This window comes from Schistocerca piceifrons, chromosome 4 (assembly GCF_021461385.2).
Source record: "Schistocerca piceifrons isolate TAMUIC-IGC-003096 chromosome 4, iqSchPice1.1, whole genome shotgun sequence".
Classification (NCBI taxonomy): domain Eukaryota; kingdom Metazoa; phylum Arthropoda; class Insecta; order Orthoptera; family Acrididae; genus Schistocerca; species Schistocerca piceifrons.
The window spans coordinates 238,622,576-238,637,809 of record NC_060141.1 but is presented as its reverse complement, the minus strand read 5'-3'; the positions used below and the strand labels follow the sequence as shown (position 1 = coordinate 238,637,809).

Below are 15,234 nucleotides of genomic sequence, written 5' to 3'. Positions count from 1 at the left end.
CTGGCTGGGCTAAGTGGAGGGGGCTGTTAGCTTCAAAACGCTCTTTGTCTCATTCTGTTGCGAGCTGTCGGAGAGTCAGGACGTGCGTTTCCGTCAACCCCGTTTTGAGTTTATGTAACACGGCACAAATGATCATTCTGTAGAGCAACGGTACGCTATCATATTTTTCGTTAAACTTGGGAAGTCCGCCACCGAAACGTTTCCATTACTTCAACATGTCTTTGGGAATGACTGCTTGTCCAAATCACAAGTTTTCCGATGACACACGTCGTTCATGAAGGGCCGAGAGGAGATCACCGACGAACCTCGCAGTGGACGGCCATCAACCGCACGAGTCGCCGAAAATGTGACGCGTGTGCGCGATTGTTTGAATTCTGACAGACGGCTGGGCCTTTAATTGATAGCACAAACTCTAAACTTGTCAAAAACAACCGTTTTCCGCATTTTGACCGAAGATTTGAACATGAGAGAGGTGTGTGCCAAATTCGTCCCAAAAGTGTCGACCGACGAACACAAGCACATGCGAGTGCTTCGGTGCCGAGAAATGTTGGAAATGTGTGAAAATGATCCTCATTTTTTAAACTCAGTTATCACTGGTGATGAGTCGTGGATATTAGAGTACGACCATGAGACAAAAAGGCAGAGTTCAGAGTGGTACACCCCATCGTCTCCCCGTCCCAAGAAGGCACGCATGAGCAAGTCCAGGATCGAAACCATGCTCATTGTCTTCTTTGACGTCAGAGGCGTTGTCCACCACGAAGTCGTACCTACCGGGACTACAGTGAACTCAGCTTTCTACTTGGAAGTGCTCAAAAAACTGAAAAGGACAGTGTCGCGCTGCCGAAGCGACTTCAAGGACCTGTGGAAAGTTCACCACGACAACGTGCCGAGTCACAGCGCCATCATCAACGACTTCCTGGCCAGGACCAGACCCCGTTGGTTCCCCAGCCTCCCTACAGTCCTGACCTGGCTCCCACTGACATGTTTTTGTTTCCTCGGTTAGAAGGAGTCATGAAAGGAAATCATTGGGACACGAGTGAAAGCATCCAGGCGCATGTTACATCAGCCCTAAAGAACATTCCAGAAAAGGCATTCCAGGATGCCTTCCAGGCATGGAATCACCACCTCCAGAAGTGTATCGATGCAAGAGGGTGCTATTTTGAAAATTTTTGATTATTTGTACGAATATATTCAATAAATGATTTTTTATGAATTTGGTGGCATTACTTATGGAACGCACCTTGTACGTTCAGGCACCACAACAGGCCACGCAGCAACAACAGATCAGCAACACACAGGAAAACAGTCAACAAGACACCGAGACTGTAACTCACACTACCATCCCCCTCACCACAGAAGTAACACAGGCGCCACAACCTCTGTCACAAAACACAAATGCCGCTCCTAACAACACACTAATACGCGCACAATCGGCCGCTAACTCCACAACAGCACCTCAGGCTGCCACACCCAACACCAACACATCACCTGGGGGAATACTGGAAACACTATTCCCTCGACACACAACCGTTCAAATCCTTACCAAGGTGCTGACGGCCGTCACTGCACTCATCACCCAGCTTATGAGCGCCGAACCCGGGCAATACTGGGCTGTCATACACACTGCCATCACAACACTCTTTCACACTCTTACATGAATAATATACCACACCCGGCCCATAACGCAAACCCGCACACACTATCACAGATCCTGTTCTGGAATGCAGACTCGATCCACAGCAAAAGGGCAGAATTTGCCGTGTTCATGGAGCGCAAGGGAATCCTTGTCGCGCTACTGAGCGAGACTAAGCTTAAACCGCACAAACAATTAAACTTTCCTGGCTACTGCGTCTATCGTACCGACCGACCGGGCGACGCCGTGGCAGGTGGAACTGCAATCGTCATACACAAAGACATTGAGCACACAAACTTAGAGCTCCCTGAACTGGAAAAAACCGAGGCTACGGCCGTCAGAGTCAAGTTCAACGGAGCCTACACCACACTGATATTGGTATACAACAGCCCTGTAGGCATTTCAACACGCGATATCAGCACATTACTCAACATTTCACCGCGAGTAATAGTCTCTGGAGATCTGAACGCAAAACACTCAGAATGGAATTCACGCATACGAAATCCCAACGGCAAAAAACTGTACGAACATTCACTAGGCAGAAACTACATTATACTAGCGCCGACTGAACCGACGCACATTCCCTATCAGAGGGGACACAGGCCAGACGTGATAGACATGGCCCTCATCAAGGGCATTACATCGACACTCAACGTTGCCGTTGAAAACGATCTGCCCTCAAACCACCAACCTGTAATACTATACATTGAGGAAACACTGCAGCGCATGGAACAACGCAAGATGTTGGACTACGGGCGTGCGAATTGGACATTGTTCAAGCAAACGCTCGATAGCCACATCCCACCTATACACGAAATTAATGAAACAGCACAAATTGATGAGGCAGTAGAAACCCTCACTAACGCCGTCCAGGACGCAATGGCAGGCACCATACCTGATCGCACCTCACAACAACACAGTGCGGCCCCGCCCCAGGAAATCCTGGGCCTAATCTCAATGAAGAATCGCCTCAGGAGACAATGGCAGCGCACCAGGCGTCCGTACTTCAAACGGCACATTAACAGGCTATAGGGCATCATACACGATAAAATACAAACACATAGAACACAACAGTGGAACCAAAAACTCGAAGGGCTGGACACCGCACGATCTGGCGTGTGGCAACTAGCCCGACACTTCACAAGGGAGAAAATATACATCCCAACGCTTCAAGGGCCTGACGGACCTGCATACTCAGCGGAAGAGAAAGCAGAACTAATGGCCCGAACACTCGCAGCGTCATTCAAACCGAACCTGGTACCATCAGATCCAGTGTTAAGACTTGCTACTGACCAAGAGGTTACACGCATTCTAGCCCAACCATCGCGCGACGACATTCGACATGCTAGCACATCCGAAGTCTCCTGGGATATAATGCATTTCGCTGCTAGAAAAGCCCCTGGTCATGATGGCATTCAAAACCGTGTCCTCCAGGAGTTCACGGATAAAGCAACTGAGTACCTAACACACGTAACGAATGCCATACTAAAACACCAACACTTCCCCGCCTTTTGGAAGACGGCCAAGGTCCTGATGTTCAGGAAGCCGGGGAAAGACCACAGCCTCCCACAAAATTACCGACCCATCAGCCTTCTGAGCTCGCTCAGTAAGATTGTTGAGAAGGTGATTCTCAAACGCATCACTAGGCACTGCATAACAAATGACATCCTGAGACCGGAGCAATTCGGCTTCAGGAATCACCACTCGACAACACAACAACTCCTACGGGTCGTTGAACATATAACATATGGCTTCAACATAAACAAAGCTACAGGGGCGGTGTTCCTGGGTATCGAAAAGGCTTTCGACCGTCTATGGCACAACGGCCTCATCCGCAAACTCAGCGACGCGCGATTCCCCGACGGGCTGCTGCGTCGAATACACTCATACCTCACAGACAGGAGTTTCAATACTGACGTGCAGGGAAAAAAATCAACACGACACGGTATACACGCGGGAGTACCCCAGGGAAGCATCCTAGGGCCCCTACTGTTTAACCTCTACATAAACGATCTCCCAACCACACACAACACAATTATGGCAATCTATGCGGATGACACAGCCATCCTTGCGCAAGATTGGAAACCATCAAACATTACGTCACGCCTACAGACTGCACTCAGAGTGGCCGAGCCTTGGTTGGAGAAATGGCGTGTTAGAGTAAACGACGACAAGTGCGAATCCGTTCTGTTCACTAGAAAACCGAAGCAACTGCGCAAACACCGATACTGCAGACCAATAACTCTACATGCACGTCAAATACGTTTCCGCGAGAAAGTCAAATACCTCGGTGTCTGGCTGGACCGGAAATTACTCTGGGGGGACCACATACAACACATGACCAACCGAGCTAGCGCGAGGCTCAAACAGCTCTATCCTATGCTCAACAGGTGTAGCACACTGAACAGAAGGGTGTCGAGGTCCATGTACATGACACTTATCCGACCCCTGATGACGTACGCAGCTCCTGTCTGGGGATAAGCTGCGCCTACGCGCCTGCGCCGTCTGCAGCTCATACAAAACAAAGTACTCAAAATCATAAGCAATGCTCCACGATACACACGCATCGCGGACCTTCGCCGGGAATACCGACTTGAGACTCTCACGGAGGTAATCCACAAACTCACAAGACTATACAGAAACTCCAGACATTCGCAGAACCCGTTTATTCTGAATCTGGGGAACTACGACCACAACCATAGATGGAAACATAAAAGACCAAAAGACATACTTGTAAGGACATAACATCTATGGCCAAGCATACGCAAACATAACGGCACAGGCGAGCCCCTGTTAATCAGACGCCATTACTGGATATCCAGCTGAAATACACTGCCGAATAACTGGCACCACACAGGGAAGCCGTACCGTACACTGCATGCAGACAAGCTCCACACATCCCTCACACAGTGAGATGATCTATGGCCGATCTCCCACTACTGTATAACGATCTTGATTGTTCCAGGAATGTAGCAGCTGCAGCAACTGGGACACATCGCCATCGCTTGTCACGGTAATGATGCATGATACCTATACTAACAAATCCAACCTTGCATGAACTATCGCAGCTAGTAAGCCACTACTGCTCTTACTACCCATCCCACTGTCGCAGAGGTTTTTTCTCCCACGGCACGAGCCATGGGACTTTTTTCCCCTCTGCTTTTCAAATCGCTACCCTCACTCCACTATCTATCACCTGATGGACCGTGTTAATGCGTAGCCTTACCCAGACGCACGGACAACATCACAGCCCAGCATCCTGTGATCTACTTACTAGATAACTAACATGTTTACGGAGGTGACAGTAGAACTTTTGGTTTGGTCACCACGTTGGTGCGGGCGTGGAGGGGCCCCATCTCTATTTAAGTTCAGGGAATGGCTAATGACATACAACTTAGAGAAATGAGACGCATTGCTTGTTCACGAAAAGGAATGGGTTGTCATCTGATTATGGTACAGGCGATAAGTGTCTGGAAACTGTAACAGTCGTGAAGTAGCTGGGGCTGATTGCCCAGGGCATCATAAGTGGGGCGGCCAAGTAACGTTAGTAGGAAAAGCAACTGCCAGACAGATTCGTTACGGAATGCTAAGGTAACGTAAATCACTCACGTAGTTTGCTAGACTGTGACACTTGCCAGTTGTGATTAACAGAAGAGATACGGGGGATCCAAAGCATAGCTGACTGATTGGTTTAGCTAACGGGAGAACGTCACGAAAATCCACAAAAAGTTCAAGTGGCAGACGATGCAATAGAGACGTTGGCATGACGGAGAGGTCTACTGTCAAAATTCCGAAAGCCTACGTTAGTCAGGCAAAATACATTTTCGGAAGAAAAATTTTCAACACCAAGAAGGAGTTGTGTCACACAGACTTGGCAGGCATGTTTCTACATCTGAAAGATGATTTCTATTCAAATTTCACGCCAGTCGCATTAGAATGGGGCTAGTAGCGTCACTAAGAGAATGCAAATTATGTTTGCTATAAATATAATCTGAAACGGTCGTGACCGTTTGTTACTATTGAGATTGGACGTAATGAGTTGATGTTAGTCAAGAATGTCTTTTAGGCGACAAGGACACCATTATCAACGCTTCACTGAGTTTGAACAAGGTCATGTAATAGGGCTACGAGAAACTGGAAGTTCCTTCTGCCATACTGCAGAAGGATTTGTCAGGAATATCCACTGTACATGAATGCTGACAGCGGTGGTTACGGGAATATACCGTCATGAGAAGACCAGGCTCTGGTCGGCCACGTGGCGCTACCGAGAGGAAGACTATGTGATCGGCGTATGGTTCCGGAGCATCGTAATTTGATCAGCAGTTGGCACCACAGTGACACAACGAACTGTCACAAATCGGTTACTTCAAGCACGACTCCGAGCCAGACGCCCTGTAGCGTGCAAGGGACTCAATTTTGCATCTACACCTAGACCACCGCCTTTAATCAGTTTTGTGAGCGGTGTTCAAGAAGCCGCAGACGCCTTCCTTCGGATGCTGCAGAAGAAATAAGAAGGGAAACTTGCCGTGCTCTTTTGAAAGCTCCTCCCCAACGTTGTAACTTAACCTCTGCCGAAATGACTGCACTAGGAAATCTATTAGAGGACTGAGGTTGTGGTACTGAAAGCTGATACAGGTAATGAAACCGTTTGGTTACCTCTTACTTGCCTCAAGAGATCATCAAGAGGTTAAGACCACATAATTGTACACCACCAAGACTGTATGGTCTTCCAAAAATTCATTTCGTCCAATGGTGGGCAACATTGGAGCATCTACATATGATTTAGCCACATATCTCGCTTCTCTCCTGAGACCGTTGGTGGGAAAACACGCACATCACATCTGTAACTCAGCTGACTTTATCAGTATACTGAGGGCTGTCCGTCTAATCTGTTCTGACCGTTTGGTGGGCTTTGATGTGGTCCCTCAAGCAAATTATTTGGGACTAATTAGCAAAAGTCCCAGGCGGACATCACTGCTTTGTTTCGCCATGCTCTGTCCTCAACCTATTTTATGTTCAATAAGGAATATTTTGAACAGAATGGCGGTATCGCCGTGGGCAGCCCTCTGTCTCCCTTGGTGGCCAACCTTTTTATGGAGGATTTCGACAGAGAGCGTTAGAATCAGCTGCCCTCGAACCAAAGTATTATGGAGGGATGTCGGTGATACTTCCACAGTGTAGCCTCAGGGAGAAGATAAATGGATGGAGTTTCTTCACCACCTCAACTCCATTCATAAGAATATCCAGTTCACAATGGAAACAGAGAAAGACGGTTGTCTGCCTATCTTTGATGTCTTGGTTAGATGAAAGAATGATGGCTCTCTGTAGCATTCAGTTTATCGTATGCCCACTCATACTGATTTGTACGAGTATTTGCAAGTGTGAAGTTGTCATCATCAGTCATAAACCATGAACGTGCTTAAAACACTCGTACACGGAGCTCACACTGTCTCAGGTCTAGATAGTTTGCCTACAGAGTTCGCTCACCTAAAGACAGGGTTTAGAAAAATGGGTATTCCACCCATCAGGTTAACAAGTCACTCTCAGTTAAAGTCAAGACTCAGGAAGTGAATAAAGAGGAGAACACGCTGGCAAAAACTGTAGCTTTTCTTCCTTTTGCGGTCAACATTTAATTTAAAAAATGGCTCTAAACACTATGGGACTAACATCTGAGGTCATCAGTCCCATGGACTTATAACTACTTAAAGCTAACTAACCTAAGGACATCACACATCCATGCCCGAGGCAGGATTCGAACCTGCAACCGTAGCAACAGTGCGGTTCCGGACTGAAGCGCCTAGAACCGCTTGGCAACAGCGGCCGGCTTTCGTTTAAAAGTTATAAATATGTATAAATTTCAAATGAAAGCGATTTTCCGTCCACCATCTAAGACTGTACACCTTCTGGGATCTGTAAAGGACGACTTATTATTGCGAAAGGGCGGAATTCACAAAATAACTTGTCAATGTGGTATGGCTTACATGGGACAGGCAACACGCACTGTGATAGAAGCTGCTCTGAGCGTCAACGTTGCACTCGCCTTTTGCAACCAAGAAAGTCCACTGTTGTCGATCACTGGGTATTCAACAGATTGTGACAGAACTGTGATTCTGACCAAAGCAACATCTTTTTGTGACTCCATTGTTAAAGAGTACGTGGAAACACAGCTGGCGGAAAATCTGATGAGGCGTTATAGTGGCTACCAGTTGGACAGTGTGTGGAAGCCCATCGTCATCTCCACGGTTTGTTCTAATCGAAGCTGACAGAATGCGCTAGCGGTCGCGTGGTTACACAAGGGACAGTTGATTTCCGCGGTTCCTCCAGCTGCCGTCGGAAAGAGAGGTCCGTCTGTCAACTTGAATTTTGAGGCATGTGCAGAATACTCGCAGCGCGCTATATAGCGCGGAATGGAACACGTCTTCGTCATTACGGCCACTAATGAAGTGTCAGTGTTGATATGACCACTCGAGATGTGTCGACCATTATACGCCACCAATATCAGTACTTAATGTAGTTCTGTTACCTACTGTCTGCACCTTGAACTTCCACCGTCGGAGAGTGGTACGGGACTTCAGGTCCCACCGCCACACCTTCAACGTGCACTCCAGTAATGTGCTTGGAATGACATCACTGTAGGAGAGAACAATTTTACCTTTACACACACCTAGACAGTAAGACCGAGATCCACCGGTGACGCTGTACCCCAACCTACCACCAAAAATATAAAAAAAACTCTTCGTCAGTCTTCGATGAAGATGACTGGCAGGTGCTCAGTCGAAATATCGTGCAATGAATTACACGACGACCGGCTGCAGCCCCGAAATTTGTTTGAACGTCCCTGTATTGATTGACCAAGTGCAAAAGGCATGGAACTCCATCCTGCAAACTGACAACCACCACCTGTACGACACACTGAATGTACGTTTTCATGCCTGCATTCAACATTTTGGCTGTTACACCGGTTATTAATGTACCAGCATTTCACATTTGCAATGGCTGATCTCGTGCTTACATTAGCCTCTGATCTAGCAATTTCAATCACTTAACTACGTTACCCAGACAAACGTATTCTACATTCATTGTTTTTGGTGCTGCGATTTTTTTCCAGCAGTGTATTATACACTGAAGCGCCAAAGAAACTGATATAGACATGCGTATTCAAATATAGAGACATGTAAAAGGCGAATACGGCGCTGCGGTCGGCAGCGCCTACATAAGAAAAGTGTCTGGCGCAGTTAGATCGGTTACTGCTGCTACATTGGTAGGTTATCAAGATTTAAGCGACTTTGAACGTGATGATATAGTCGGTGCACGAGCGGTGGGACACAGCGTCTAATGGTTCAAATGGCTCTGAGCACTATGGGACTTAACAGCTATGGTCATCAGTCCCCTAGAACTTAGAACTACTTAAACCTAACTACCTTAGGACATCACACAACACCCAGTCATCGCGAGGCAGAGAAAATCCCTGACCCGCCGGGAATCGAACCCGGGAACCCGGGAACCCGGGCGCTGGAAGCGAGAACGCTACCGCACGACCACGAGCTGCGGACGACACAGCGTCTCCGAGGTAGCGATAGTGGGGATTTTCGGATACGACAATTTCACGAGCGAACAGTGAATATCAAGAATCCTGAAAGACATCAAATCTCCAACATCGCTGCGGCTAGTAAAAGACCCTGCAAGAACGGGACCAATGACGACTAAAGAGAATCGTTCAACGTGACAGAAGTGCAAACATTCCGAAAATTGCTGCAGATTTCAATGGTGGGCCATCAACAAGTGTCAGCGTGCGAACCATCTAACGAAACATCATCGATATGGGCTTCGGAGCCGAAGGCCCGCTCGTGTGCCCTTGATGATGCACGATACAAAGCTTTACTCCTCGCCTGAGACGGTAAACACCGTCATTAGACTGTTGATGACTGGAAACATGTTGCCTGGTCTGACGAATCTCGTTTCAAACTGTATCAAGCGGATGGATGTGTGCGGGTTTGGAGACAACCTCACGAATCTATGGAGTCTGCAAGTCAGCAGAGGACTGTTCAAGCTGGTGGAGGCTCTGTAATGGTGTGGGTCGTGTGCAGTTCGAGTGATATGGGACCCCTGGTACGTCTAGATACGACACTGACAGGAGACACGTACGTAAGCATCCGGTCTGATCACCTGCATCCATTCATGTCCATTGCGCATTCCGTCAATTCCAGGAGGACAATGCGACACCCCACATGTCTAGAACTGCTACAGAGTGGCTCCAGGAACACTCTTCAGAGTTTAAAACACTTCCGTTGGCCGCCAAACTCCCCTGACATGAACATTATTGAGCATATCTAGGACGTTTTGCAACGTGCTGTTTAGAAGTGATCTCCATCTAATCGTACTCTGACGGATTTATAGACAGCTCTACAGGATTCATGGTGTCAATTCCCTCCAGCACTACTTCAGACATTAGTCGAGTCCATGCCACATCTTGTTGCGGCACTTCTGCGTGCTCGCGGGGGCCTGCACGATATTCGGCAGGTGTTTCTTTGGCTCTTCAGAGTACGTTACCTAGACAATGTATTCCAGAAATTTCATTACTCTTCATTTATTGTTTTTGGTTCTGCGCCAACGTATTATATTTCTACCACCCTTCGTTCATGCCCCCCTCTCTCCTTACAGACATACGCACACACTCATTTCGCAAACTCACCACAATGGGAAAGCTAGAGATAGCAGAGCTCTTACTGTCGGTTTTTGTCCACAAATTTCTCGAATGGGACAGGAAAAGGAAAATAATAAGTTTGCACCACCCCACGGCAATGGGCGGCTTTGTGACATATAGACGTAAATGTAAGTGGGAAGGGTCACGTGTATTTCCACAATGAAAAGATTATATGAATCGGTAAGGGCAATCTCTGGACTGCAATCTGGGCCTCTTGTTGGTGGCTAGAATATCATCAGAGTCGGAGTGCAGGAGAGACAGCGCGTCCAGAAGCGTGGGGGGAGAGTTATAGGGCTGTGGGATGGAGAGGGACTCGGCACAGACAGACGACACGGGGAGCAATCTCCCGCGGCTGCTTTTGTACTCCGGGCAGCGGCAGTGGGGAGGTGGAGTGAAGGGGTGTCGAGTGTCGGCAGACTCTACTCAGCGCTGCCGCCAAACAGCGCGCTGCAGCAGCCGACAGCACAATACGCTGCGTGCCTGCTGCAGGTGAATGGCCGGGGCTACTTGTTACTGCAACAGCATTTTGCAGAAACTTGCTAAACCTGATACTCCATAGAGAATCCACAGCTGAAATAAAATTTAAATAATCGATTACTGAAACAGTCGATCTCGACACCTTGCAAACGGACTCTATGACCCTAACCCACTTTGGTATTGCATAAATTCGATTTTTTATACATAAAACATATCTTTGACAACACCACAATATTGTTGATGGTTTGCTGATAGCATAGATACGACACAATACGTCTGATATTGTATTTTAGGATTCTAGAAATAAATCCACATTTCGAATGTTGAAACGAATTAAATTCATCACCCCATATTTTCCTATCGTTGTTGTTGTTGTTGTTGTTGTGGTCTTCAGTCCTGAGACTGGTTTGATGCAGCTCTCCATGCTACTCTATCCTGTGCAAGCTGCTTCATCTCCCAGTACGTACTGCAGCCTACATCCTTCTGAATCTGTTTAGTGTATTCATCTCTTGGTCTCCCTCTACGATTTTTACCCTCCACGCTGCCCTCCAATACTAAATTAGTGATACCTTGATGCATCAGAACATGTCCTACCAACCGATCCCTTCTTCTAGTCAAGTTGTGCCACAAACTCCTCTTCTCCCCAATTCTATTCAATACCTCCTCATTAGTTATGTGATCTACCCATCTAATCTTCAGTATTCTTCTGTAGCACCACATTTCGAAAGCTTCTATTCTCTTCTTGTCCATACTGTTAAATCTACACTCGATGTTAACAAATTTTCTCTTCTTCAGAAACGCTTTCCTCGCCATTGCCAGTCTACATTTTATATCCTCTCTACTTCGACCATCATCAGTTATTTTGCTCCCCAAATAGCGATACTCCTTTACTACTTTAAGCGTCTCATTTCCTAATCTAATTCCCTCAGCCTCACCCGAGTTAACTCGACTACATTCCATTATCCTCGTTTTACTTTTGTTGAAGTTCATCTTATATCCTCCTTTCAAGACACTGTCTATTCCGTTCAACTGCTCTTCCAAGTCCTTTGCTGACAGAATTACAATGCCATCGGCAAACATTAAACTTTTTACTTCTTCTCCATGGATTTTAATACCTACTCCGAATTTTCCTATTGTTTCCTTCACTGCTTGCTCAATATACAGATTGAATAACATCGGGGAGAGACTACAACCCTGTCTCACTCCCTTCCCAACCACTGCTTCCCTTTCATACCTCTCGACTCTTATAACTGCCATCTGGTTTCTGTACAAATTGTAAATAGCCTTTCGCTCCCTGTATTTTACCCCTGCCACCTTCAGAATTTGAAAGAGGGTATTCCAATCAACATTGTCAAAACCTTTCTCTAAGTCAACAAATGCTAGAAACGTAGGTTTGCCTTTTCTTAAGCTAGCTTGTAAGATAAGCCGTAGGGTCAGTATTGCCTCACGTGTTCCCACATTTCTACGGAATCCAAACTGATCTTCCTCGAGGTAGGCTTCTATCAGTTTTTCCATTCGTCTGTAAAGAATTCGTGTTAGTATTTTGCAACCATGACTAATTAAACTGATAGTTCGGTAATTTTCACATCTGTCGACACCTGCTTTCTTTGGGATTGGAATTATTTTATTCTTCTTGAAGTCTGAGGGTATTTCGCCTATCTCATACATTTTGCTCACCAGATAGTAGAGTTTTCTCAGGACTGACTCTCCCAAGGCGGTCAGTAGTTAATGGAATGTTGTCTACTCCCGGGGCCTTGTTTCGACTTGGGTCTTTCAGTGAGTGCTCTGTCAAACTCTTCACGCAGTATCCTATCTCCCATTTCATCTTCATCTACGTCCTCTTCCATTCTCATAACATTATCCTCAAGTACATCGTCCTTGTATAGACCCTCTATATACTCCTTCCATCGTTCTGCTTTCCCTTCTTTGCTTAGAACTGAATTTCCATCAAAGCTCCTGATATTCATACAAGTGGTTTTCTTCTCTCCAAAGGTCTCTTTAATTTTCCTGTAGGCAGTATCTATCTTACCCGTAGTGAGATAAGCCTCTACATCCTTACATTTGTCCTCTAGCCATCCCTGCTTAGCCATTTTGCACTTCCTGTCGATCTCATTTTTGAGACTTTTGTATTCCTTTTTCCCTGCTTCATTTACTGCATTTTTATATTTTCTCCTTTCATCAATTAAATTCAATATTTCTTCTGTTACCCAAGGATTTCTACTAGCCCTCATCTTTTTACCTACTTCATCCTGAGACGCGGCAAGGTAAGAGTAGGCAAAATGCAACAGGGAATAACAATATTAATGTGCTAATAGTAAGAGAAACTTGTTAACATCGAGTATAGATTTAAGTGTCAGGAAGTCATTTCTGAAAGTATTTGTATGGAGTGTAGCCATGTATGGAAGTGAAAAATGGACGATAACTAGTTTGGACAAGAAGAGAATAGAAGCTTTCGAAATGTGGTGCTACAGAAGAATGCTGAAGATAAGGTGGGTAGATCACGTAACTAATGAGGAGGTATTGAGTAGGATTGGGGAGAAGAGGAGTTTGTGGCACAACTTGACTAGAAGAAGGGATCGGTTGGTAGGACATGTTTTGAGGCATCAAGGGATCACAAATTTAGCATTGGAGGGCACCGTGGAGGGTAAAAATCGTAGAGGGAGACCAAGAGATCAATACACTAAGCAGATTCAGAAGGATGTAGGATGCAGTAGGTACTGGGAGATGAAGAAGCTTGCACAGGATAGAGTAGCATGGAGAGCTGCATCAAACCAGTCTCAGGACTGAAGACAACAACAACAACAACAATAGTAAACTGCAGGAGCGTCCGTAGAAAGGTCCCAGAACTGCTCCATTTATAAACGGTCACAACGCCCATATAGAACTAGGGACAGAAAGTTGGCTGAAACCAGACGTAAACAGTAATGAAATCCTAAACTCAAATTGGAATGTATACCGCAGAGACAGGTTGGACAGTGAAGGAGGAGGCGTGTTTATAGCGATAAGAAGTGCAATAGTATCGAAGGAAATTGACGGAGATCCGAAATGTGAAATGATTTGGTGAAGGTCACGGTTAAAGCAGGCTCAGGCATGGTAATTGGATGTCTCTATAGGCCCCCTGGCTCAGCACCTGAAGGATAATTTGGAAAATATTTCGAGTAGATTTCCCCACCATGTTATAGTTGTGGGTGGAGATTTTAATTTGCCGGATATAGACTGGGAGACTCAAACGTTCATAACGGGTTGCTGGGACAAAGAATCCAGTGAAATTTTTTTAAGTGCTTTATCTGAAAACTACCTTGAGCAGTTAAACAGAGAACCGACTCGTGGCGATAACATATTAGACCTTCTGGTGACAAACATATCCGAACTATTTGAAACAGTTAACGCAGACTAGGGAATCAGCGATCATAAAGCTGTCACGGCATCGATGATTTCAGCCGTAAATAGAAATATTAAAAAAGGTAGGAAGATTTTTCTGTTTAGCAAAAGTGACAAAAAGCAGATTACAGAGTACCTGACGGCTCAACACAAAAGTTTTGTCTCAAGTACAGATAGTGTTGAGGATCAGTGGACAAAGTTCAAAACCATCGTGCAATATGCGTTAGATGAGTATGTGCCAAGCAAGATCGTAAGAGATGGAAAGGAGCCACCGTGGTACAACAACCGAGTTAGAAAACTGCTGCGGAAGCAAAGGGAACTTCACAGCAAACATAAACATAGCTAAAGCCTTGCAGACAAACAAAAATTACGCGAAGCGAGATGTAGTGTGAGGAGGGCTATGCGAGAGGCGTTCAATGAATTCGAAAGTAAAGTTCTATGTACTGACTTGGCAGAAAACCCTAAGAAATTTTGGTCTTATGTCAAAGCAGTAGGTGGATCAAAACAAAATGTCCAGACACTCTGTGACCAAAATGGTACTGAAACAGATGACAAACTAAAGGCCGAAATACTAAATGTCTTTTTCCAAAGCTGTTTCACAGAGGAAGACTGCACTGTAGTTCCTTCTCTAGATTGTCGTACAGATGACAAAATGGTAGATATCGTAATAGATGACAGAGGGATAGAGAAACAATTAAAATCGCTCAAATGAGGAAAGGCTGCTGGACCTGATGGGATACCAGTTCGATTTTACACAGAGTACGCGAAGGAACTTGCCCCCCTTGTTGCAGCGGTGTACCGTAGGTCTCTAGAAGAGCGTAGCGTTCCAAAGGATTGGAAAAGGGCACAGGTCATCCCAGTTTTCAAGAAGGGACGTCGAACAGATGTGCAGAACTATAGACCTATATAACGTCGATCAGTTGTAGAATTTTGGAACACGTATTATGTTCGAGTATAATGTCTTTTCTGGAGACTAGAAATCTACTCTGTAGGAATCAGCATGGGTTTCGAAAAAGACGGTCGTGTGAAACCCAGCTCG

The 15,234-nt window shown here is 45.9% G+C and overlaps 1 protein-coding gene across 1 annotated transcript in view; it reads right to left on the bottom strand.

Moving 5' to 3' along the window:
• Nucleotides 1–15,234, bottom strand: part of LOC124795750 — a 547,126-nt gene that overhangs the window by 101,658 nt on the left and 430,234 nt on the right. The gene's annotated exons all lie outside the window — the stretch shown is intronic.